A 27,508-nucleotide genomic window follows, 5' to 3' on the forward strand; every position below is an offset into this window, starting at 1 on the left:
TCACGGAGTTACATCTGTATCTCGTGGATCTCTTTGCTAGCCTTATTTCTGTGGAATCTGAGAACAGATATTTCGGATCCCTTTGAAGACTATAGGGCCAAAGGAAATATCCTCCGATAACAAAGAGAAAGAAGCTTTCTGAGAAACATCTTTGTGTTCTGTGAAATCATCTCACAGAGTTACAGCTTTCGCCTCAAGAAGCCTTTCGCTAAGACAGTTCTTGTGGAATTGGCAAAGTGATATTTGGAAGCCCATAGAAGGCTATGGTGAAAAAGGAAATATCCTCAGATGCAGTCTGGAAAGAAGCTTTCTGAGAAACTGCTCTGTGATGTGTGACTTCCACTCACAGAGTTACATCTGTATTTGGTGGATCTCTTTGCTAGCCTTATTTCTGTGGAATCTGAGAACAGATATTTCGGATCCCTTTGAAGACTACAGGGCCAAAGGAAATATCCTCCGATAACAAAGAGAAAGAAGCTTTCTGAGAAACTTCTTTGTCTTCTGTGAAATCATCTCACAGAATTACTGCTTTCTCTTCAAGAAGCCTTTCGCTAAGACAGTTCTTGTGTTATTCGCAAAGTGATATTTGGAAGACCCTAGAGGGCTATGGTGAAAAAGGAAATATCCTCAGATGAAAGCTGGAAAGAAGCTTTCGGAGAGACTGCTTAGTGTTCTGTTAATTCATCTCCCGGAGTTACATCTGTATTTCGTGGATCTCTTTGCTAGCCTTATTTCTGTGGAATCTGAGAACAGATATTTCGGATCCCTTTGAAGACTATAGGGCCAAAGGAAATATCCTCCGATAACAAAGAGAAAGAAGCTTTCTGAGAAACTTCTTTGTGTTCTGTGAAATCATCTCACAGAGTTATAGCTTTCCCCTGAAGAAGCCTTTCACTAAGACAGTTCTTGTGGAATTCGCAAAGTGATATTTGGAAGCCCATAGAGGGCTATGGTAAAAAAGGAAATATCCTCAGATGAAATCTGGAAAGAAGCTTTCTGAGAAACTGCTTAGTGTTCTGTTAACACATGTCACACAGTTACATCTGTATTTCGTGGATCTCTTTGCTAGCCTTATTTCTGTGGAATCTGAGAACAGATATTTCGGATCCCTTTGAAGACTATAGGGCCACAGGAAATATCCTCCGATAACAAAGAGAAACAAGCTTTCTGAGAAACATCTTTGTGTTCTGTGAAATCATCTCACAGAGTTACAGCTTTCCCCTCAAGAAGCCTTTCGCTAAGACAGTTCTTGTGGAATTGGCAAAGTGATATTTGGAAGCCCATAGAGGGCTATGGTGAAAAAGGAAATATCCTCAGATGAAGTCTGGAAAGAAGCTTTCTGAGAAACAGCTCTGTGATGTGTGACTTCCACTCACAGAGTTACATCTGTATTTGGTGGATCTCTTTGCTAGCCTTATTTCTGTGGAATCTGAGAACAGATATTTCGGATCCCTTTGAAGACTACAGGGCCAAAGGAAATATCCTCCGATAACAAAGAGAAAGAAGCTTTCTGAGAAACTTCTTTGTCTTCTGTGAAATCATCTCACAGAATTACAGCTTTCTCTTCAAGAAGCCTTTCGCTAAGACAGTTCTTGTGTTATTCGCAAAGTGATATTTGGAAGACCCTAGAGGGCTATGGTGAAAAAGGAAATATCCTCAGATGAAAGCTGGAAAGAAGCTTTCGGAGAGACTGCTTAGTGTTCTGTTAATTCATCTCCCGGAGTTACATCTGTATTTCGTGGATCTCTTTGCTAGCCTTATTTCTGTGGAATCTGAGAACAGATATTTCGGATCCCTTTGAAGACTATAGGGCCAAAGGAAATATCCTCCGATAACAAAGAGAAAGAAGCTTTCTGAGAAACTTCTTTGTGTTCTGTGAAATCATCTCACAGAGTTATAGCTTTCCCCTGAAGAAGCCTTTCACTAAGACAGTTCTTGTGGAATTCGCAAAGTGATATTTGGAAGCCCATAGAGGGCTATGGTGAAAAAGGAAATATCCTCCGATGAAATCTGGAAAGAAGCTTTCTGAGAAACTGCTTAGTGTTCTGTTAACTCATGTCACACAGTTACATCTGTATTTCGTGGATCTCTTTGCTAGCCTTATTTCTGTGGAATCTGAGAACAGATATTTCGGATCCCCTTGAAGACTATAGGGCCAAAGGAAATATCCTCCGATAGCAAAGAGAAAGAAGCTCTCTGGGAAACTTCTTTGTGTTCTGTGAAATCATCTCACAGAGTTACAGCTTTCCCCTCAAGAAGCCTTTCGCTAAGACAGTTCTTGTGGAATTGGCAAAGTGATATTTGGAAGCCCATAGAGGGCTATGGTGAAAAAGGAAATATCCTCAGATGAAATCCGGAAAGAAGCTTTCTGAGAAAATGTTTAGTGTTCTGTTAATTCATCTCACGGAGTTACATCTGTATTTCGTGGATCTCTTTGCTAGCCTTATTTCTGTGGAATCTGAGAACAGATATTTCGGATCCCTTTGAAGACTATAGGACCAAAGGAAATATCCTCCGATAACAAAGAAAAAGAAGCTTTCTGAGAAACTTCTTTGTGTTCTGTGAAATCATCTCACAGAGTTACAGCTGTCCCCTCAAGAAGCCTTTCGCTAAGACAGTTCTTGTGGAATTGGCAAAGTGATATTTGGAAGCCCATAGAGGGCTATGGTGAAAAAGGAAATATCCTCAGATGAAATCTGGAAAGAAGCTTTCTGAGAAACTGCTTAGTTTTCTGCTAATTCATCTCACAGAGTTACATCTGTATTTGGTGGATCTCTTTGCTAGCCTTATTTCTGTGGAATCTGAGAACAGATATTTCGAATCCCTTTGAAGACTATAGGGCCAAAGGAAATATCCTCCGATAACAAAGAGAAAGAAGCTTTCTGAGAAACTTCTTTGTGTTCTGTCAAATCATCTCACACAGTTACAGCTTTACCCTCAAGAAGCCTTTCGCTAAGACAGTTCTTGTGGAATTGGCAAAGTGATATTTGGAAGCCCATAGAGGGCTATGGTGAAAAAGGAAATATCCTCAGATGAAGTTTGGAAAGAAGCTTTCTGAGAAACTGCTCTGTGATGTGTGACTTCCACTCACAGAGTTACATCTATATTTGGTGGATCTCTTTGCTAGCCTTATTTCTGTGGAATCTGAGAACAGATATATCGGATCCCTTTGAAGACTATAGGGCCAAAGGAAATATCCTCCGATAACAAAGAGAAAGAAGCTTTCTGAGAAACTTCTTTGTGTTCTGTGAAATCATCTCACAGAGTTACAGCTTTCCCCTCAAGAAGCCTTTCGCTAAGACAGTTCTTGTGGAATTGGCCAAGTGATATTTGGAAGCCCATAGAGGGCTATGGTGAAATAGAAATATCCTCAGATGAAATCTGTAAAGAAGCTTTCTGAGAAACTGCTTAGTGTTCTGTTAATTCATCTCACGGAGTTACATCTGTATCTCGTGGATCTCTTTGCTAGCCTTATTTCTGTGGAATCTGAGAACAGATATTTCGGATCCCTTTGAAGACTATAGGGCCAAAGGAAATATCCTCCGATAACAAAGAGAAAGAAGCTTTCTGAGAAACATCTTTGTGTTCTGTGAAATCATCTCACAGAGTTACAGCTTTCGCCTCAAGAAGCCTTTCGCTAAGACAGTTCTTGTGGAATTGGCAAAGTGATATTTGGAAGCCCATAGAGGGCTATGGTGAAAAAGGAAATATCCTCAGATGCAGTCTGGAAAGAAGCTTTCTGAGAAACTGCTCTGTGATGTGTGACTTCCACTCACAGAGTTACATCTGTATTTGGTGGATCTCTTTGCTAGCCTTATTTCTGTGGAATCTGAGAACAGATATTTCGGATCCCTTTGAAGACTACAGGGCCAAAGGAAATATCCTCCGATAACAAAGAGAAAGAAGCTTTCTGAGAAACTTCTTTGTCTTCTGTGAAATCATCTCACAGAATTACTGCTTTCTCTTCAAGAAGCCTTTCGCTAAGGCAGTTCTTGTGTTATTCGCAAAGTGATATTTGGAAGACCCTAGAGGGCTATGGTGAAAAAGGAAATATCCTCAGATGAAAGCTGGAAAGAAGCTTTCGGAGAGACTGCTTAGTGTTCTGTTAATTCATCTCCCGGAGTTACATCTGTATTTCGTGGATCTCTTTGCTAGCCTTATTTCTGTGGAATCTGAGAACAGATATTTCGGATCCCTTTGAAGACTATAGGGCCAAAGGAAATATCCTCCGATAACAAAGAGAAAGAAGCTTTCTGAGAAACTTCTTTGTGTTCTGTGAAATCATCTCACAGAGTTATAGCTTTCCCCTGAAGAAGCCTTTCACTAAGACAGTTCTTGTGGAATTCGCAAAGTGATATTTGGAAGCCCATAGAGGGCTATGGTGAAAAAGGAAATATCCTCAGATGAAATCTGGAAAGAAGCTTTCTGAGAAACTGCTTAGTGTTCTGTTAACACATGTCACACAGTTACATCTGTATTTCGTGGATCTCTTTGCTAGCCTTATTTCTGTGGAATCTGAGAACAGATATTTCGGATCCCTTTGAAGACTATAGGGCCACAGGAAATATCCTCCGATAACAAAGAGAAAGAAGCTTTCTGAGAAACCTCTTTGTGTTCTGTGAAATCATCTCACAGAGTTACAGACTTCACCTCAAGAAGCCTTTCGCTAAGACAGTTCTTGTGGAATTGGCAAAGTGATATTTGGAAGCCCATAGAGGGCTATGGTGAAAAAGGAAATATCCTCAGATGAAGTCTGGAAAGAAGCTTTCTGAGAAACAGCTCTGTGATGTGTGACTTCCACTCACAGAGTTACATCTGTATTTGGTGGATCTCTTTGCTAGCCTTATTTCTGTGGAATCTGAGAACAGATATTTCGGATCCCTTTGAAGACTACAGGGCCAAAGGAAATATCCTCCGATAACAAAGAGAAAGAAGCTTTCTGAGAAACTTCTTTGTCTTCTGTGAAATCATCTCACAGAATTACAGCTTTCTCTTCAAGAAGCCTTTCGCTAAGACAGTTCTTGTGTTATTCGCAAAGTGATATTTGGAAGACCCTAGAGGGCTATGGTGAAAAAGGAAATATCCTCAGATGAAAGCTGGAAAGAAGCTTTCGGAGAGACTGCTTAGTGTTCTGTTAATTCATCTCCCGGAGTTACATCTGTATTTCGTGGATCTCTTTGCTAGCCTTATTTCTGTGGAATCTGAGAACAGATATTTCGGATCCCTTTGAAGACTATAGGGCCAAAGGAAATATCCTCCGATGACAAAGAGAAAGAAGCTTTCTGAGAAACTTCTTTGTGTTCTGTGAAATCATCTCACAGAGTTATAGCTTTCCCCTGAAGAAGCCTTTCACTAAGACAGTTCTTGTGGAATTCGCAAAGTGATATTTGGAAGCCCATAGAGGGCTATGGTGAAAAAGGAAATATCCTCCGATGAAATCTGGAAAGAAGCTTTCTGAGAAACTGCTTAGTGTTCTATTAACTCATGTCACACAGTTACATCTGTATTTCGTGGATCTCTTTGCTAGCCTTATTTCTGTGGAATCTGAGAACAGATATTTCGGATCCCCTTGAAGACTATAGGGCCAAAGGAAATATCCTCCGATAGCAAAGAGAAAGAAGCTCTCTGGGAAACTTCTTTGTGTTCTGTGAAATCATCTCACAGAGTTACAGCTTTCCCCTCAAGAAGCCTTTCGCTAAGACAGTTCTTGTGGAATTGGCAAAGTGATATTTGGAAGCCCATAGAGGGCTATGGTGAAAAAGGAAATATCCTCAGATGAAATCCGGAAAGAAGCTTTCTGAGAAAATGTTTAGTGTTCTGTTAATTCATCTCACGGAGTTACATCTGTATTTCGTGGATCTCTTTGCTAGCCTTATTTCTGTGGAATCTGAGAACAGATATTTCGGATCCCTTTGAAGACTATAGGACCAAAGGAAATATCCTCCGATAACAAAGAAAAAGAAGCTTTCTGAGAAACTTCTTTGTGTTCTGTGAAATCATCTCACAGAGTTACAGCTGTGCCCTCAAGAAGCCTTTCGCTAAGACAGTTCTTGTGGAATTGGCAAAGTGATATTTGGAAGCCCATAGAGGGCTATGGTGAAAAAGGAAATATCCTCAGATGAAATCTGGAAAGAAGCTTTCTGAGAAACTGCTTAGTGTTCTGTTAATTCATCTCACAGAGTTACATCTGTATTTCGTGGATCTGTTTGCTAGCCTTATTTCTGTGGAATCTGAGAACAGATATTTCGGATCCCTTTGAAGACTATAGGGCCAAAGGAAATATCCTCCGATAACAAAGTGAAAGAAGCTTTCTGAGGAACTTCTTTGTGTTCTGTGAAACCATCTCACAGACTTACAGCTTTCCCTTCAAGAAGTCTTTCGCTAAGACAGTTCTTGTGGAATTGGCAAAGTCATATTTGGAAGCCCATAGAGGTCTGTGGTGAAAAAGGAAATATCCTCAGATGAAATCTGGAAAGAAGCTTTCTGAGAAACTGCTCTGTGATGTGTGACTTCCACTCACAGAGTTACATCTGTATTTCGTGGATCTCTTGCTAGCCTTATTTCTGTGGAATCTGAGAACAAATATTTCGCATCCCTTTGAAGACTATAGGGCTAATGGAAATATCCTCCGATAACAAAGAGAAAGAAGCTTTCTGAGAAACTTCTTTGTGTTCTGTGAAATCATCTCACAGATTTATAGCTTTCCCCTCAAGAAACCTTTCGCTAAGACAGTTCTTCTGGAATTGGCAAACTGATATTTGGAAGCCCATAGAGGTCTATGGTGAAAAAGGAAATATCCTCAGATGAAATCTGGAAAGAAGCTTTCTGAGAAACTGCTTAGTGTTCTGTTAACTCATCTCACAGAGTTACATCTGTATTTCGTGGATCTCTTTGCTAGCCTTATTTCTGTGGAATCTGAGAACAGATATTTCGGATCCCTTTGAAGACTATAGGGCCCAAGGAAATATCCTCCGATAACAAAGAGAAAGAAGCTTTCTGAGAAACTTCTTCGTGTTCTGTGAAATCATCTCACAGAGTTACAGCTTTCCCCTCAAGAAGCCTTTCGCTAAGACAGTTCTTGCGGAATAGGGAAAGTGATATTTGGAAGCCCATAGAGGGCTACGGTGAAAAAGGAAATATCCTCAGATGAAATCTGGAAAGAAGCTTTCTGACAAACTGCTCTGTGATGTGTGACTTCCACTCACAGAGTTACATCTGTATTTCGTGGATCTCTTTGCTAGCCTTCTTACTGTGGAATCTGAGAACAGATATTTCGGATCCCTTTGAAGTCTATAGGGCCAAAGGAAATATCCTCCGATAACAAAGAGAAAGAAGCTTTCTGAGAAACGTCTTTGTGTTCTGTGAAATCATCTCACAGAGTTACAGCTTTCCCCTCAAGAAGCCTTTCGCTACGACAGTTCTTGTGGAATTGGCAAAGTGATATTTGGAAGCCCATAGAGGACTATGGTGAAAAAGGAAATATCCTCAGATGAAATCTGGAAAGAAGCTTTCTGAGAAACTGCTTAGTGTCCTGTTAATTCATCTCACAGAGTTACATCTGTATTTCGTGGATCTCTGTGCTAGCCTTATTTCTGTTGAATCTGAGAACAGATATTTCGGATCCCTTTGAAGACTATAGGGCCAAAGGAAATATCCTCCGATGACAAAGAGAAAGAATCTTTCTGAGAAACTTCTTTGTGTTCTGCGAAATCATCTCTCAGAGTTACAGCTTTCCCCTAAAGAAGCCTTTCGCTAAGACAGTTCTTGTGGAATTGGCAAAGTGATATTTGGAATCCCATAGAGGGCTACGGTGAAAAAGGAAATATCCTCAGAAGAAACCTGGAAAGAAGCTTTCTGAGAAACTGCTTAGTGTTCTGCTAATTCATCTCACAGAGTTACATCTGTATTTCGTGGATCTCTTTGCTAGCCTTATTTCTGTGGAAATTGAGAACAGATATTTCGGATCCCTTTGAAGACCATAGGGCCAAAGGAAATATCCTCCGATAACAAAGAGAAAGAAGCTTTCTGAGGAACTTCTTTGTGTTCTGTGAAATCATCTCACAGAGTTACAGCTTTCCCTTCAAGAAGCCTTTCGCTAAGACAGCTCTTGTGGAATTGGCAAAGTCATATTTGGAAGCCCATAGAGGGCTGTGGTGAAAAAGGAAATATCCTCAGATGAAATCTGGAAAGAAGCTTTCTGAGAAACTGCTCTGTGATGTGTGACTTCCACTCACAGAGTTACATCAGTATTTAGTGGATCTCTTTGCTAGCCTTATTTCTGTGGAATCTGAGAACAGATATTTCGGATCCCTTTGAAGACTATAGGGCCAAAGGAAATATTCTCCGATAACAAAGAGAAAGAAGCTTTCTGAGAAACGTCTTTGTGTTCTGTGAAATCATCTCACAGAGTTACAGCTTTCCCCTCAAGAAGCCTTTCGCTACGACAGTTCTTGTGGAATTGGCAAAGTGATATTTGGAAGCCCATAGAGGGCTATGGTGAAAAAGGAAATATCCTCAGATGAAATCTGGAAAGAAGCTTTCTGAGAAACTGCTTAGTGTCCTGTTAATTCATCTCACAGAGTTACATCTGTATTTCGTGGATCTCTGTGCTAGCCTTATTTCTGTTGAATCTGAGAACAGATATTTCGGATCCCTTTGAAGACTATAGGGCCAAAGGAAATATCCTCCGATGACAAAGAGAAAGAATCTTTCTGAGAAACTTCTTTGTGTTCTGCGAAATCATCTCTCAGAGTTACAGCTTTCCCCTCAAGAAGCCTTTCACTAAGACAGTTCTTGTGGAATTGGCAAAGTGATATTGGGAATCCCATAGAGGGATATGGTGTAAAAGGAAATATCCTCAGATGAAATCTGGAAAGAAGCTTTCTGAGAAACTGCCTAGTGTTCTCTTAATTCATGTCAAACAGTTACATCTGTATTTCGTGGATCTCTTTGCTAGCCTTATTTCTGTGGAATCTCAGAACAGATATTTCGGATCCCCTTGAAGACTATAGGGCCAAAGGAAATATCCTCCGATAGCAATGAGAAAGAAGCTTTCTGAGAAACTTCTTTGTCTTCTGTGAAATCATCTCACAGAGTTACAGCTTTCCCCTTAAGAAGCCTTTCGCTTACACAGTTCTTGTGGAATTGGCAAAGTGATATTTGGAAGCCCATAGAGGGCTATGGTGAAAAAGGAAATATCCTCAGATGAACTCTGGAAAGAAGCTTTCTGAGAAATTGCTTAGTGTTCTGTTAATTCATCTCACAGAGTTAAATCTGTATTTCATGGATCTCTTTGCTTGCCTTCTTTCTGTGGAATCTGAGAACAGATATTTCGGATCCCTTTGAAGACTATAGGGCCAAAGGAAATATCCTCCGATAACAAAGGGAAAGAAGCTTTCTGAGAAACTTCTTTGTCTTCTGTGAAATCATCTCACAGAGTTACAGCTTTCTCTTCAAGAAGCCTTTCGCTAAGACAGTTCTTGTGTTATTCGCAAAGTGATATTTGGAAGCTTATAGAGGGCTATGGTGAAAAAGGAAATATCCTCAGATGAAATCTGGAAAGAAGCTTTCGGAGAAACTGCTTAGTGTTCTGTTAATTCATCTCACGGAGTTACATCTGTATTTCGTGGATCTCTTTGCTAGCCTTATTTCTGTGGAATCTGAGAACAGATATTTCGGATCCCTTTGAAGAGTATAGGGCCAAAGGAAATATCCTCCGATAACAAAGAGAAAGAAGCTTTCTAAGAAACTTCTTTGTGTTCTGTGAAATCATCTCACCGAGTTACAGCTTTCCCCTCAAGAAGCCTTTCGCTAAGACAGTTCTTGTGGAATAGGCAAAGTGATATTTGGAAGCCCATAGAGGGCTATGGTGAAAAAGGAAATATCCTCAGATGAAATCTGGAAAGAAGCTTTATGAGAAACTGCTCTGTGACATGTGACTTCCACTCACAGGGTTACATCTGTATTTCGTGGATCTCTTTGCTAGCCTTATTTCTGTGGAATCTGAGAACAGATATTTCGGATCCCTTTGAAGTCTATAGGGCCAAAGGAAATATCCTCCGATAACAAACAGAAAGAAGCTTTCTGAGAAACTTCTTTGTGTTCTGTGAAATCATCTCACCCAGTTACAGCTTTCCCCTCAAGAAGTCTTTCGCTAAGACAGTTCTTGTGGAATTGGCAAAGTGATATTTGGAAGCCCATAGAGGGCTATGGTGAAAAAGGAAATATCCTCAGATGAAATCTGGAAAGAAGCTTTCTGAGAAACTGCTTAGTGTTCTGCTAATTCATCTCACAGAGTTACATCTGTATTTCGTGGATCTCTTTGCTAGCCTTATTTCTGTGGAATCTGAGAACAGATATTTCGGATCCCTTTGAAGACCATAGGGCCAAAGGAAATATCCTCCGATAACAAAGAGAAAGAAGCTTTCTGAGGAACTTCTTTGTGTTCTGTGAAATCATCTCACAGAGTTACAGCTTTCCCTTCAAGAAGCCTTTCGCTAAGACAGCTCTTGTGGAATTGGCAAAATCATATTTGGAAGCCCATAGAGGGCTGTGGTGAAAAAGGAAATATCCTCAGATGAAATCTGGAAAGAAGCTTTCTGAGAAACTGCTCTGTGATGTGTGACTTCCACTCAAAGAGTTACATCTGTATTTCGTGGATCTCTTTGCTAGCCTTATTTCTGTGGAATCTGAGAACAGATATTTCGGATCCCTTTGAAGACTATAGGGCCAAAGGAAATATCCTCCGATAACAAAGAGAAAGAAGCTTTCTGAGAAACTTCTTTGTGTTCTGTGAAATCATCTCACAGAGTTACAGCTTTCCCCTGAAGAAGCCTTTCACTAAGACAGTTCTTGTGGAATTGGCAAAGTGATATTTGGAAGCCCATAGAGGGCTATGGTGAAAAAGGAAATATCCTCAGATGAAATCTGGAAAGAAGCTTTCTGAGAAACTGCTTAGTGTTCTGTTAACTCATGTCACACAGTTACATCTGTATTCCGTGGATCTCTTTGCTAGCCTTATTTCTGTGGAATCTGAGAACAGATATTTCGGATCCCTTTGAAGACTATAGGGCCAAAGGAAATATCCTCCGATAACAAAGAGAAAGAAGCTTTCTGAGAAACATCTTTGTGTTCTGTGAAATCATCTCACAGAGTTACAGCTTTCCCCTCAAGAAGCCTTTCACTAAGACAGTTCTTGTGGAATTGGCAAAGTGATATTTGGAAGCCCATAGAGGGCTATGGTGAAAAAGGAAATATCCTCAGATGAAGTCTGGAAAGAAGCTTTCTGAGAAACAGCTCTGTGATGTGTGACTTCCACTCACAGAGTTACATCTGTATTTGGTGGATCTCTTTGCTAGCCTTATTTCTGTGGAATCTGAGAACAGATATTTCGGATCCCTTTGAAGACTACAGGGCCAAAGGAAATATCCTCCGATAACAAAGAGGAAGAAGCTTTCTGAGAAAATTCTTTGTCTTCTGTGAAATCATCTCACAGAATTACAGCTTTCCCTTCAAGAAGCCTTTCGCTAAGACAGTTCTTGTGTTATTCGCAAAGTGATATTTGGAAGACCCTAGAGGGCTATGGTGAAAAAGGAAATATCCTCAGATGAAAGCTGGAAAGAAGCTTTCGGAGAGACTGCTTAGTGTTCTGTTAATTCGTCTCACAGAGTTACATCTGTATTTCGTGGATCTCTTTGCTAGCCTTATTTCTGTGGAATCTGAGAACAGATATTTCGGATCCCTTTGAAGACTATAGGGCCAAAGGAAATATCCTCCGATAACAAAGTGAAAGAAGCTTTCTGAGGAACTTCTTTGTGTTCTGTGAAACCATCTCACAGACTTACAGCTTTCCCTTCAAGAAGTCTTTCGCCAAGACAGTTCTTGTGGAATTGGCAAAGTCATATTTGGAAGCCAATAGAGGTCTGTGGTGAAAAAGGAAATATCCTCAGATGAAATCTGGAAAGAAGCTTTCTGAGAAACTGCTCTGTGATGTGTGACTTCCACTCACAGAGTTACATCTGTATTTCGTGGATCTCTTTGCTAGCCTTATTTCTGTGGAATCTGAGAACAAATATTTCGCATCCCTTTGAAGACTATAGGGCCAATGGAAATATCCTCCGATAACAAAGAGAAAGAAGCTTTCTGAGAAACTTCTTTGTGTTCTGTGAAATCATCTCACAGATTTATAGCTTTCCCCTCAAGAAACCTTTCGCTAAGACAGTTCTTCTGGAATTGGCAAAGTGATATTTGGAAGCCCATAGAGGTCTATGGTGAAAAAGGAAATATCCTCAGATGAAATCTGGAAAGAAGCTTTCTGAGAAACTGCTTAGTGTTCTGTTAACTCATCTCACAGAGTTACATCTGTATTTCGTGGATCTCTTTCCTAGCCTTATTTCTGTGGAATCTGAGAACAGATATTTCGGATCCCTTTGAAGACTATAGGGCCAAAGGAAATATCCTCGGATAACAAAGAGAAAGAAGCTTTCTGAGAAACTTCTTTGTGTTCTGTGAAATCACCTCACAGAGTTACAGCTTTCCCCTCAGGAAGCCTTACGCTAAGACAGTTCTTGTGGAATTGGCAAAGTGATATTTGGAAGCTTATAGAGGGCTACGGTGAAAAAGGAAATATCCTCAGATGAAATCTGGAAAGAAGCTTTCTGAGAAACTGCTTAGTGTTCTGTTAATTCATCTCACAGAGTTACATCTGTATTTCGTGGATCTGTTTGCTAGCCTTATTTCTGTGGAATCTGAGAACAGATATTTCGGATCCCTTTGAACACTATAGGGCATAAGGAAATATCCTCCGATAACAAAGAGAAAGAAGCTTTCTGAGAAACTTCTTTGTGTTCTGTGATATCATCTCACAGAGTTACAGCTTTACACTCAAGAAGCCTTTCGCTAAGACAATTCTTGTGGATTTGGCAAAGTCATATTTGGAAGCCCATAGAGGTCTATGGTGAAAAACAAAATTTCCTCAGATGAAATCTGGGAAGAAGCTTTCTGAGAAACTGCTTAGTGTTCTGTTAATTCATCTCACAGAGTTACATCTGTATTTGGTGGATCACTTTGCTGGCCTTATTTCTGTGGAATCTGAGAACAGATATTTCGGATCCCTTTGAAGACTATAGGGCCAAAGGAAATATCCTCGGATAACAAAGAGAAAGAAGCTTTCTGAGAAACATCTTTGTGTTCTGTGAAATCACCCCACAGAGTTACAGCTTTCCCCTCAGGAAGCCTTACGCTAAGACAGTTCTCGTGGAATTGGCAAAGTGATATTTGGAAGCCCTTAGAGGGCTATGGTGAAAAAGGAAATATCCTCTGATGAAATCTGGAAAGAAACTTTCAGAGAAACTGCTTAGTGTTCTGTTAATTCATCTCACAGAGTTACATCTGTATTTCGGGGATCTCTTTGCTAGCCTTATTTCTGTGGAATCTGAGAACAGATATTTCGGATCCCTTTGAAGACTATAGGGCCAAAGAAAATATCCTCCGATGACAAAGAGAAAGAAGCTTTCTGAGAACCTTTTTTGTGTTCTGTGAAATCAACTCACAGATTTACAGGTTTCCCCCGAAGAAGCCTTTCACTAAGACAGTTCTTGTGGAATTGGCAAAGTGATATTTGAAAGCCCATAGAGGGCTATGGTGAAAAAGGAAATATCCTCCGATGAAATCTGGAAAGAAGCTTTCTGAGAAACTGCTTAGTGTTCTGTTAATTCATCTCACAGAGTTACATCTGTATTTCGTGTATCTCTTTGCTAGCCTTATTTCTGTGGAATCTCAGAACAGATATTTTGGATTCCTTTGAAGACTATAGGGCCAAAGGAAATATCCTCCGATAACAAAGAGAAAGAAGCTTTCTGAGGAACTTCTTTGTGTTCTGTGAAATCATCTCACCGAGTTACAGCTTTCCCTTCAAGAAGCCTTTCGCTAAGACAGCTCTTGTGTAATTGGCAAAGTCATATTTGGAAGCCAATAGAGGGCTGTGTTGAAAAAGGAAATATCCTCAGATGAAATCTGGAAAGAAACTTTCTGAGAAAATGTTTAGTGTTCTGTTAATTCATCTCACGGAGTTACATCTGTATTTCGTGGATCTCTTTGCTAGCCTTATTTCTGTGGAATCTGAGAACAGATATTTCGGATCCCTTTGAAGACTATAGGGCCAAAGGAAATATCCTCCGATAACAAAGAGAAAGAAGCTTTCTGAGAAACTTCTTTGTCTTCTGTGAAATCATCTCACAGAGTTACAGCTTTCTCTTCAAGAAGCCTTTCGCTAAGACAGTTCTTGTGTTATACGCAAAGTGATATTTGGAAGCCCCTAGAGGGCTACGGTGAAAAACGAAATATCCTCAGATGAAATCTGGAAAGAAGCTTTCTGACAAACTGCTCTGTGATGTGTGACTTCCACTCACAGGGTTACATCTGTATTTCGTGGATCTCTTTGCTAGCCTTCTTACTGTGGAATCTGAGAACAGATATTTCGGATCCCTTTGAAGTCTATAGGGCCAAAGGAAATATCCTCCGATAACAAAGAGAAATAAGCTTTCTGAGAAACGTCTTTGTGTTCTGTGAAATCATCTCACAGAGTTACAGCTTTCCCCTCAAGAAGCCTTTCGCTACGACAGTTCTTGTGGAATTGGCAAAGTGATATTTGGAAGCCCATAGAGGGCTATGGTGAAAAAGGAAATATCCTCAGATGAAATCTGGAAAGAAGCTTTCTGAGAAACAGCTTAGTGTCCTGTTAATTCATCTCACAGGGTTACATCTGTATTTCGTGGATCTCTGTGCTAGCCTTATTTCTGTTGAATCTGAGAACAGATATTTCGGATCCCTTTGAAGACTATAGGGCCAAAGGAAATATCCTCCGATGACAAAGAGAAAGAATCTTTCTGAGAAACTTCTTTGTGTTCTGCGAAATCATCTCTCAGAGTTACAGCTTTCCCCTAAAGAAGCCTTTCGCTAAGACAGTTCTTGTGGAATTGGCAAAGTGATATTTGGAAGCCCATAGAGGGCTACGGTGAAAAAGGAAATATCCTCAGATGAAATCTGGAAAGAAGCTTTCTGAGAAACTGCTCTGTGATGTGTGACTTCCACTCACAGAGTTACATCAGTATTTCGTGGATCTCTTTGCTAGCCTTATTTCTGTGGAATCTGAGAAGAGATATTTCGGATCCCTTTGAAGAGTATAGGGCCAAAGGAAATATCCTCCGATAACAAAGAGAAAGAAGCTTTCTCAGGAACTTCTTTGTGTTCTGTGAAATCATCTCACAGAGATACAGCTTTACCTTCAAAAAGCCTTTCGCTAAGACAGCTCTTGTGGAATTGGCAAAGTCATATTTGGAAGCCCATAGAGGGCTGTGGTGAAAAAGGAAATATCCTCAGAATAAATCTGGAAAGAAGCTTTCTGAGAAACTGCTCTGTGATGTGTGACTTCCCCACACAGAGTTACATCAGTATTTAGTGGATCTCTTTGCTAGCCTTATTTCTGTGGAATCTGAGAACAGATATTTCGGATCCCTTTGAAGAGTATAGGGCCAAAGGAAATATCCTCCGATAACAAAGAGAAAGAAGCTTTCTCAGGAACTTTTTTGTGTTCTGTGAAATCATCTCACAGAGATACAGCTTTCCCTTCAAAAAGCCTTTCGCTAAGACAGCTCTTGTGGAATTGGCAAAATCATATTTGGAAGCCCGTAGAGGGCTGTGGTGAAAAAGGAAATATCCTCAGATGAAATCTGGAAAGAAGCTTTCTGAGAAACTGCTCTGTGATGTGTGACTTCCAATCACAGAGTTACATCTGTATTTCGTGGATCTCTTTGCTAGCCTTATTTCTGTGCAATCTGAGAACAGATATTTCGGATCCCTTTGAAGACTATAGGGCCAAAGGAAATATCCTCCGATAACAAAGAGAAAGAAGCTTTCTGAGAAACTTCTTTGTGTTCTGTGAGATCATCTCACAGAGTTATAGCTTTCCCCTCAAGAAGCCTTTCACTAAGACAGTTCTTGTGGAATTGGCAAAGTGATATTGGGAATCCCATAGAGGGATATGGTGTAAAAGGAAATATCCTCAGATGAAATCTGGAAAGAAGCTTTCTGAGAAACTGCTTAGTGTTCTCTTAATTCATGTCAAACAGTTACATCTGTATTTCGTGGATCTCTTTGCTAGCCTTATTTCTGTGGAATCTCAGAACAGATATTTCGGATCCCCTTGAAGACTATAGGGCCAAAGGAAATATCCTCCGATAGCAATGAGAAAGAAGCTTTCTGAGAAACTTCTTTGTCTTCTGTGAAATCATCTCACAGAGTTACAGCTTTCCCCTTAAGAAGCCTTTCGCTAACACAGTTCTTGTGGAATTGGCAAAGTGATATTTGGAAGCCCATAGAGGGCTATGGTGAAAAAGGAAATATCCTCAGATGAAATATGGAAAGAAGCTTTCTGAGAAACTGCTCTGTGATGTGTGACTTCCACTCACAGGGTTACATCTGTATTTCGTGGATCTCTTTGCTAGCCTTATTTCTGTGGAATCTGAGAACAGATATTTCGGATCCCTTTGAAGTCTATAGGGCCAAAGGAAATATCCTCCGATAACAAACAGAAAGAAGCTTTCTGAGAAACTTCTTTGTGTTCTGTGAAATCATCTCACCGAGTTACAGCTTTCCCCTCAAGAAGTCTTTCGCTAAGACAGTTCTTGTGTAATTGCCAAAGTGATATTTGGAAGCCCATAGAGGGCTATGGTGAAAAAGGAAATATCCTCAGATAAAATCTGGAAAGAAGCTTTCTGAGAAACTGCTTAGTGTCCTGTTAATTCATCTCACATAGTTACATCTGTATTTCGTGGATCTCTTTGCTAGCCTTATTTCTGTGGAATCTGAGAACAGATATTTCGGATCCCTTTGAAGACTATAGGGCCAAAGGAAATATCCTCCGATAACAAAGTGAAAAAAGCTTTCTGAGGAACTTCTTTGTGTTCTGTGAAATCATCTCACCGAGTTACATCTTTCCCTTCAAGAAGCCTTTCGCTAAGACAACTCTTGTGGAATTGGCAAAGTCATATTTGGAAGCCCATAGAGGGCTGTGGTAAAAAAGGAAATATCCTCAGATGAAATCTGCAAAGAAGCTTTCTGAGAAACTGCTCTGTGATCTGTGACTTCCACTCACAGAGTTACATCTGTATTTCGTGGATCTATTTGCTAGCCTTATTTCTGTGGAATCTCAGAACAGATATTTCGGATCCCTTTGAAGACTATAGGGCCAAAGGAAATATCCTCCGATAACAAAGAGAAAGAAGCTTTCTGACAAACTTCTTTGTGTTCTGTGAAATCATCTCACAGAGTTACAGCTTTACCCTCAAGAAGCCTTTCGCTAAGACAGTTCTTGTGGAATTGGCAAAGTGATATTTGGAAGCCCATAGAGGGCTATGGTGAAAAAGGAAATATCCTCAGATGAAGTCTGGAAAGAAGCTTTCTGGGAAACTGCTCTGTGATGTGTGACTTCCACTCACAGAGTTACATCTGTATTTGGTGGATCTCTTTGCTAGCCTTATTTCTGTGGAATCTGAGAACAGATATTTCGGATCCCTTTGAAGACTACAGGGCCAAAGGAAATATCCTCCGATAACAAAGAGAAAGACGCTTTCTGAGAAACTTCTTTGTCTTCTGTGAAATCATCTCACAGAGTTACAGCTTTCTCTTCAAGAAGCCTTTCGCTAAGACAGTTATTGTGTTATTCGCAAAGTGATATTTGGAAGCCCCTAGAGGGCTATGGTGAAAAAGGAAATATCCTCAGATCAAATCTGGAAAGAAGAATTCTGAGAAACTGCCCTGTGATGTGTGACTTCCACTCACAGAGTTACATCTGTATTTCGTGGATCTCTTTGCTAGCCTTAATTCTGTGGAATCTGAGAACAGATATTTCGGATCCCTTTGAAGACTATAGGGCCAAAGGAAATATCCTCCGATAACAAAGAGAAAGAAGCTTTCTGAGAAACTTCTTTGTGTTCTGTGACATCATCTCACAGAGTTACAGCTTTCCCCTCAAGAAGCCTTTCGCTAAGACAGTTCTTGTGGAATTGGCAAAGTGATATTTGGAAGCCCATAGAGGGCTATGGTGAAAAAGGAAATATCCTCAGATGAAATCTGGAAAGATTTCTGAGAAACTGCTTAGTGTTCTGTTAATTCATCTCACAGAGTTAAATCTGTATTTCGGGGATCTCTTTGCTAGCCTTATTTTTGTGGAATCTCAGAACAGATATTTCGGATCAACTTGAAGACTATAGGGCCAAAGGAAATATCATCCGATAGCAAAGAGAAAGAAGCTTTCTGGGAAACTTCTTTGTCTTCTATGAAATCATCTCACAGAGTTACAGCTTTCCCCTCATAAAGCCTTTCGCTAAGACAGTTCTTGTGGAATTGGCAAAGTGATATTTGGAAGCCCATAGAGGGCTATGGTGAAAAAGGAAATATCCTCAGATGAAATCTGGAAAGAAGCTTTCTGAGAAAATGTTTAGTGTTCTGTTAATTCATCTCACGGAGTTACATCTGTATTTCGTGGATCTCTTTGCTAGCCTTATTTCTGTGGAATCTGAGAACAGATATTTCGGATCCCTTTGAAGACTATAGGGCCAAAGGAAATATCCTCCGATAACAAAGAGAAAGAAGCTTTCTGAGAAACATCTTTGTGTTCTGTGAAATCATCTCACAGAGTTACAGCTTTCCCCTCAAGAAGCCTTTCGCTAAGACAGTTCTTGTGGAATTGGCAAAGTGATATTTGGAAGCCCATAGAGGGCTATGGTGAAAAAGGAAATATCCTCAGATGAAATATGGAAAGAAGCTTCCTGAGAAACTGCTCTGTGATGTGTGACTTCCACTAACAGGGTTACATCTGTATTTCGTGGATCTCTTTGCTAGCCTTATTTCTGTGCAATCTGAGAACAGATATTTCGGATCCCTTTGAAGACTATATGGCCGAAGGAAATATCCTCCGATAACAAAGAGAAAGAAGCTTTCTGAGAAACTTCTTTGTCTTCTGTGAAATCATCTCACAGAGTTACAGCTTTCTCTTCAAGAAGCCTTTCGCTAAGACAGTTCTTGTGTTATTCGCAAAGTGATATTTGGAAGCCCCTAGAGGTCTATGGTGAAAAAGGAAATATCCTCAGATGAAAGCTGGAAAGAAGCTTTCGGAGAAACTGCTTAGTGTTCCGTTAATTCATCTCACGGAGTTACATCTGTATTTCGTGGATCTCTTTGCTAGCCTTATTACTGTGGAATCTGAGAACAGATATTTCGGATCCCTTTGAAGACTATAGGGCCAAAGGAAATATCCTCCGATAACAAAGAGAAAGAAGCTTTCTGAGAAACTTCTTCGTGTTCTGTGAAATCATCTCACCGAGTTACAGCTTTCCCCTCAAGAAGCCTTTCGCTAAGACAGTTCTTGTGGAATAGGCAAAGTGATATTTGGAAGCCCATAGAGGGCTATGGTGAAAAAGGAAATATCCTCAGATGAAATCTGGAAAGAAGCTTTCTGAGAAACTGCTCTGTGATGTGTGACTTCCACTCACAGGGTTACATCTGTATTTCGTGGATCTCTTTGCTAGCCTTATTTCTGTGGAATCTGAGAACAGATATTTCGGATCCCTTTGAAGACTATAGGGCCAAAGGAAATATCCTCCGATAACAAAGAGAAAGAAGCTTTCTGAGAAACTTGTTTGTGTTCTGTGAAATCATCTCACAGAGTTAAAGCTTTCCCCTCAAGAAGCCTTTCGCTAATACAGTTCTTGTGGAATTGGCAAAGTGATATTTGGAAGCCCATAGACGGCTATGGTGAAAAAGGAAATATCCTCAGATGAAGTCTGGAAAGAAGCTTTCTGAGAAACTGCTTAGTGTCCTGTTAATTCATCTCACAGAGTTACATCTGTATTTCGTGGATCTCTTTGCTAGCCTTGTTTCTGTGGATTCTCAGAACAGATATTTAGGATCCCTTTGAAGACTATAGGGGCAAAGGAAATATCCTCCGATGACAAAGACAAAGAAGCTTTCTGAGAAACTTCTTTGTGTTCTGTGAAATCATCTCACAGAGTTACAGCTTTCCCCTCAAGAAGCCTTTCGCTAAGACAGTTCTTGTGGAATTGGCAAAGTGATATTTGGAAGCCCATAGAGGGCTATGGTGAAAAAGGAAATATCCTCAGATGAAATCTGGAAAGATTTCTGAGAAACTGCTTAGTGTTCTGTTAATTCACCTCACAGAGTTAAATCTGTATTTCGGGGATCTCTTTGCTAGCCTTATTTTTGTGGAATCTCAGAACAGATATTTCGGATCCCCGTGAAGACTATAGGGCCAAAGGAAATATCATCCGATAGCAAAGAGAAAGAAGCTTTCTGGGAAACTTCTTTGTCTTCTGTGAAATCATCTCACAGAGTTACAGCTTTCCCCTCATAAAGCCTTTCGCTAAGACAGTTCTTGTGGAATTGGCAAAGTGATATTTGGAAGCCCATAGAGGGCTATGGTGAAAAAGGAAATATCCTCAGATGAAATCTGGAAAGAAGCTTTCTGAGAAAATGTTTAGTGTTCTGTTAATTCATCTCACGGAGTTACATCTGTATTTCGTGGATCTCTTTGCTAGCCTTATTTCTGTGGAATCTGAGAACAGATATTTCGGATCCCTTTGAAGACTATAGGGCCAAAGGAAATATCCTCCGATAACAAAGAGAAAGAAGCTTTCTGAGAAACATCTTTGTGTTCTGTGAAATCATCTCACAGAGTTACAGCTTTCCCCTCAAGAAGCCTTTCGCTAAGACAGTTCTTGTGGAATTGGCAAAGTGATATTTGGAAGCCCATAGAGGGCTATGGTGAAAAAGGAAATATCCTCAGATGAAATCTGGAAAGAAGCTTCCTGAGAAACTGCTCTGTGATGTGTGACTTCCACTCACAGGGTTACATCTGTATTTCGTGGATCTCTTTGCTAGCCTTATTACTGTGGAATCTGAGAGCAGATATTTCGGATCCCTTTGAAGACTATAGGGCCAAAGGAAATATCCTCCGATAACAAAGAGAAAGAAGCTTTCTGAGAAACTTCTTCGTGTTCTGTGAAATCATCTCGCAGAGTTACAGCTTTCCCCTCAAGAAGCCTTTCGCTAAGACAGTTCTTGCGGAATAGGCAAAGTGATGTTTGGAAGCCCATAGAGGGCTACGGTGAAAAAGGAAATATCCTCAGATGAAATCTGGAAAGAAGCTTTCTGACAAACTGCTCTGTGATGTGTGACTTCCACTCACAGGGTTACATCTGTATTTCGTGGATCTCTTTGCTAGCCTTCTTTCTGTGGAATCTGAGAAGAGATATTTCGGATCCCTTTGAAGTCTATAGGGCCAAAGGAAATATCCTCCGATAACAAAGAGAAAGAAGCTTTCTGAGAAACCTCTTTGTGTTCTGTGAAATCATCTCACAGAGTTACAGCTTTCCCCTCAAGAAGCCTTTAGCTACGACAGTTCTTGTGGAATTGGCAAAGTGATATTTGGAAGCCCAAAGAGGGCTATGGTGAAAAAGGAAATATCCTCAGATGAAATCTGGAAAGAAGCTTTCTGAGAAACTTCTTAGTGTCCTGTTAATTCATCTCACAGAGTTACATCTGTATTTCGTGGATCTCTGTGCTAGCCTTATTTCTGTTGAATCTGAGAACAGATATTTCGGATCCCTTTGAAGACTATAGGGGCAAAGGAAATATCCTCCGATGACAAAGAGAAAGAATCTTTCTGAGAAACTTCTTTGTATTCTGCGAAATCATCTCTCAGAGTTACAGCATTCCCCTAAAGAAGCCTTTAGCTAAGACAGTTCTTGTGGAATTGGCAAAGTGATATTTGGAAGCCCATAGAGGGCTACGGTGAAAAAGGAAATATCCTCAGATGAAATCTGGAAAGAAGCTTTCTGAGAAACTGCTCTGTGATGTGTGACTTCCACTCACAGAGTTACATCAGTATTTCGTGGATCTCTTTGCTAGCCTTATTTCTGTGGAATCTGAGAACAGATATTTCGGATCCCTTTGAAGAGTATAGGGCCAAAGGAAATATCCTCCGATAACAAAGAGAAAGAAGCTTTCTCAGGAACTTCTTTGTGTTCTGTGAAATCATCTCACAGAGATACAGCTTTCCCTTCAAAAAGCCTTTCGCTAAGACAGCTCTTGTGGAATTGGCAAAGTCATATTTGGAAGCCCAAAGAGGGCTGTGGTGAAAAAGGAAATATCCTCAGATGAAATCTGGAAAGAAGCTTTCTGAGAAACTGCTCTGTGATGTGTGACTTCCACTCACAGGGTTACATCTGTATTTCGTGGATCTCTTTGCTAGCCTTATTTCTGTGGAATCTGAGAACGGATATTTCGGATCCCTTTGATGACTATAGGGCCAAAGGAAATATCCTCCGATAACAAAGAGAAAGAAGCTTTCTCAGGAAATTCTTTGTGTTCTGTGAAATCAACTCACAGAGATACAGCTTTCCCTTCAAGAAGCCTTTCGCTAAGACAGCTCTTGTGGAATTGGCAAAGTCATATTTGGAAGCCCATAGAGGGCTGTGGTGAAAAAGGAAATATCCTCAGATGAAATCTGGAAAGAAGCTTTCTGAGAAACTGCTTAGTGTTCTGTTAATTCATCTCACAGAGTTACATCTGTATTTCGTGGATCTATTTGCTAGCCTTATTTCTGTGGAATCTCAGAATAGACATTTCGGATCCCTTTGAAGACTATAGGGCCAAAGGAAATATCCTCTGATAGCAAAGAGAAAGAAGCTTTCTGAGAAACTTCTTTGTCTTCTGTGAAATCATCTCACAGAGTTACAGCTTTCCCCTTAAGAAGCTTTTCGCTAACACAGTTCTTGTGGAATTGGCAAAGTGATATTTGGAAGCCCATAGAGGGCTATGGTGAAAAAGGAAATATCCTCAGATGAAATATGGAAAGAAGCTTTCTGAGAAATTGCTTAGTGTTCTGTTAATTCATCTCACAGAGTTATATCTGTATTTCTTGGAACTCTTTGCTAGCCTTATTTCTGTGGAATTTGAGAACAGATATTTCGGATCCCTCTGAAGACTATAGGGCCAAAGGAAATATCCTCCGATAACAAAGAGAAAGAAGCTTTCTGAGAAACTTCTTTGTCTTCTGTGAAATCATCTCACAGAGTTACAGCTTTCTCTTCAAGATGCCTTTCGCTAAGACAGTTCTTGTGTTATTCGCAAAGTGATATTTGGAAGCTTATAGAGGGCTATGGTGAAAAAGGAAATATCCTCAGATGAAATCTGGAAAGAAGCTTTCGGAGAAACTGCTTAGTGTTCTGTTAATTCATCTCACGGAGCTACATCTGTATTTCGTGGATCTCTTTGCTAGCCTTATTTCTGTGGAATCTGAGAACAGATATTTCGGATCCCTTTGAATACTATAGGGCCAAAGGAAATATCCTCCGATAACAAAGAGAAAGAAGCTTTCTGAGAAACTTCTTTGTGTTCTGTGAAATCATCTCACCGAGTTACAGCTTTCCCCTCAAAAGCCTTTCGCTAAGACAGTTCTTGTGGAATAGGCAAAGTGATATTTGGAAGCCCATAGAGGGCTATGGTGAAAAAGGAAATATCCTCAGATGAAATCTGGAAAGAAGCTTTATGAGAAACTGCTCTGTGATGTGTGACTTCCACTCAAAGGGTTACATCTGTATTTCGTGGATCTCTTTGCTAGCCTTCTTTCTGTGGAATCTGAGAACAGATATTTCGGATCCCTTTGAAGTCTATAGGGCCAAAGGAAATATCCTCCGATAACAAAGAGAAAGAAGCTTTCTGAGAAACTTCTTTGTGTTCTGTGAAATCATCTCACCGAGTTACAGCTTTCCCCTCAAGAAGCCTTTCGCTAAGACAGTTCTTGTGGAATTGGCAAAGTGATATTTGGAAGCCCATAGAGGGCTATGGTGAAAAAGGAAATATCCTCAGATAAAATCTGGAAGAAGCTTTCTGAGAAACTGCTTAGTGTCCTGTTAATTCATCTCACATAGTTACATCTGTATTTCGTGGATCTCTTTGCTAGCCTTATTTCTGTGGAATCTGAGAACAGATATTTCGGATCCCTTTGAAGACTATAGGGCCAAAGGAAATATCCTCCGATGACAAAGAGAAAGAAGCTTTCTGAGGAACTTCTTTGTGTTCAGTGAAATCATCTCACAGAGTTACAGCTTTCCCTTCAAGAAGCCTTTCGCTAAGACAGCTCTTGTGGAATTGGCAAAGTCATATTTGGAAGCCCATAGAGGGCTGTGGTGAAAAAGGAAATATCCTCAGATGAAAGCTGGAAAGAAGCTTTCGGAGAAACTGCTTAGTGTTCTGTTAATTCATCTCACGGAGTTACATCTGTATTTCGTGGATCTCTTTGCTCGCCTTATTTCTGTGGAATCTGAGAACAGATATTTCGGATCCCTTTGAAGACTATAGGGCCAAAGGAAATATCCTCCGATAACAAAGAGAAAGAAGCTTTGTGAGAAACTTCTTCGTGTTCTGTGAAATCATCTCACAGAGTTACAGCTTTTCCCTCAAGAAGCCTTTCGCTAAGACAGTTCTTGCGGAATAGGCAAAGTGATATTTGGAAGCCCATAGAGGGCTACGGTGAAAAAGGAAATATCCTCTGATGAAATCTGGAAAGAAGCTTTCTGACAAACTGCTCTGTGATGTGTGACTTCCACTCACAGGGTTACATCTGTATTTCGTGGATCTCTTTGCTAGCCTTCTTTCTGTGGAATCTGAGAAGAGATATTTCGGATCCCTTTGAACTCTATAGGGCCAAAGGAAATATCCTCCGATAACAAAGAGAAAGAAGCTTTCTGAGAAACCTCTTTGTGTTCTGTGAAATCATCTCACAGAGTTACAGCTTTCCCCTCAAGAAGCCTTTCGCTACGACAGTTCTTGTGGAATTGGCAAAGTGATATTTGGAAGCCCATAGAGGGCTATGGTGAAAAAGGAAATATCCTCAGATGAAATCTGGAAAGAAGCTTTCTGAGAAACTGCTTAGTGTCCTGTTAATTCATCTCACAGAGTTACATCTGTATTTCGTGGATCTCTGTGCTAGCCTTATTTCTGTTGAATCTGAGAACAGATATTTCGGATCCCTTTGAAGACTATAGGGGCAAAGGAAATATCCTCCGATGACAAAGAGAAAGAATCTTTCTGAGAAACTTCTTTGCATTCTGCGAAATCATCTCTCAGAGTTACAGCTTTCCCCTAAAGAAGCCTTTAGCTAAGACAGTTCTTGAATAATTGGCAAAGTGATATTTGGAAGCCCATAGAGGGCTACGGTGAAAAAGGAAATATCCTCAGATGAAATCTGGAAAGAAGCTTTCTGAGAAACTGCTCTGTGATGTGTGACTTCCACTCACAGAGTTACATCAGTATTTCGTGGATCTCTTTGCTAGCCTTATTTCTGTGGAATCTGAGAACAGATATTTCGGATCCCTTTGAAGAGTATAGGGCCAAAGGAAATATCCTCCGATAACAAAGAGAAAGAAGCTTTCTCAGGAACTTCTTTGTGTTCTGTGAAATCATCTCACAGAGATACAGCTTTCCCTTCAAAAAGCCTTTCGCTAAGACAGCTCTTGTGGAATTGGCAAAGTCATATTTGGAAGCCCATAGAGGGCTGTGGTGAAAAAGGAAATATCCTCAGATGAAATCTGGAAAGAAGCTTTCTGAGAAACTGCTCTGTGATGTGTGACTTCCACTCACAGGGTTACATCTGTATTTCGTGGATCTCTTTGCTAGCCTTATTTCTGTGGAATCTGAGAACGGATATTTCGGATCCCTTTGATGACTATAGGGCCAAAGGAAATATCCTCCGATAACAAAGAGAAAGAAGCTTTCTCAGGAAATTCTTTGTGTTCTGTGAAATCAACTCACAGAGATACAGCTTTCCCTTCAAGAAGCCTTTCGCTAAGACAGCTCTTGTGGAATTGGCAAAGTCATATTTGGAAGCCCATAGAGGGCTGTGGTGAAAAAGGAAATATCCTCAGATGAAATCTGGAAAGAAGCTTTCTGAGAAACTGCTCTGTGATGTGTGACTTCCACTCACAGAGTTACATCTGTATTTCGTGGATCTCTTTGCTAGCCTTATTTCTGTGGAATCTGAGAACAGATATTTCGGATCCCTTTGAAGACTATAGGGCCAAAGGAAATATCCTCCGATGACAAAGAGAAAGAAGCTTTCTGAGAAACTTTTTTGTGTTCTGTGAAATCAACTCACAGATTTACAGGTTTCCCCCGAAGAAGCCTTTCACTAAGACAGTTCTTGTGGAATTGACAAAGTGATATTTGAAAGCCCATAGAGGGCTATGGTGAAAAAGGAAATATCCTCAGATGAAATCTAGAAAGAAGCTTTCTGAGAAACTGCTTAGTGTTCTGTTAATTCATCTCACAGAGTTACATCTGTATTTCGTGGATCTATTTGCTAGCCTTATTTCTGTGGAATCTCAGAATAGATATTTCGGATCCCTTTGAAGACTATAGGGCCAAAGGAAATATCCTCTGATAGCAAAGAGAAAGAAGCTTTCTGAGAAACTTCTTTGTCTTCTGTGAAATCATCTCACAGAGTTACAGCTTTCCCCTTAAGAAGCTTTTCGCTAACACAGTTCTTGTGGAATTGGCAAAGTGATATTTGGAAGCCCATAGAGGGCTATGGTGAAAAAGGAAATATCCTCAGATGAAATATGGAAAGAAGCTTTCTGAGAAATTGCTTAGTGTTCTGTTAATTCATCTCACAGAGTTATATCTGTATTTCATGGATCTCTTTGCTAGCCTTATTTCTGTGGAATTTGAGAACAGATATTTCGGATCCCTCTGAAGACTATAGGGCCAAAGGAAATATCCTCCGATAACAAAAAGAAAGAAGCTTTCTGAGAAACTGCTTTGTCTTCTGTGAAATCATCTCACAGAGTTACAGCTTTCTCTTCAAGATGCCTGTCGCTAAGACAGTTCTTGTGTTATTCGCAAAGTGATATTTGGAAGCTTATAGAGGGCTATGGTGAAAAAGGAAATATCCTCAGATGAAATCTGGAAAGAAGCTTTCGGAGAAACTGCTTGGTGTTCTGTTAATTCATCTCACGGAGCTACATCTGTATTTCGTGGATCTCTTTGCTAGCCTTATTTCTGTGGAATCTGAGAACAGATATTTCGGATCCCTTTGAAGACTATAGGGCCAAAGGAAATATCCTCCGATAACAAAGAGAAAGAAGCTTTCTGAGAAACTTCTTTGTGTTCTGTGAAATCATCTCACCGAGTTACAGCTTTCCCCTCAAGAAGCCTTTCGCTAAGACAGTTCTTGTGGAATAGGCAAAGTGATATTTGGAAGCCCATAGAGGGCTATGGTGAAAAAGGAAATATCCTCAGATGAAATCTGGAAAGAAGCTTTATGAGAAACTGCTCTGTGATGTGTGACTTCCACTCAAAGGGTTACATCTGTATTTCGTGGATCTCTTTGCTAGCCTTCTTTCTGTGGAATCTGAGAACAGATATTTCGGAT

Source organism: Macaca fascicularis, chromosome X (genome assembly GCF_037993035.2).
Source record: "Macaca fascicularis isolate 582-1 chromosome X, T2T-MFA8v1.1".
Classification (NCBI taxonomy): domain Eukaryota; kingdom Metazoa; phylum Chordata; class Mammalia; order Primates; family Cercopithecidae; genus Macaca; species Macaca fascicularis.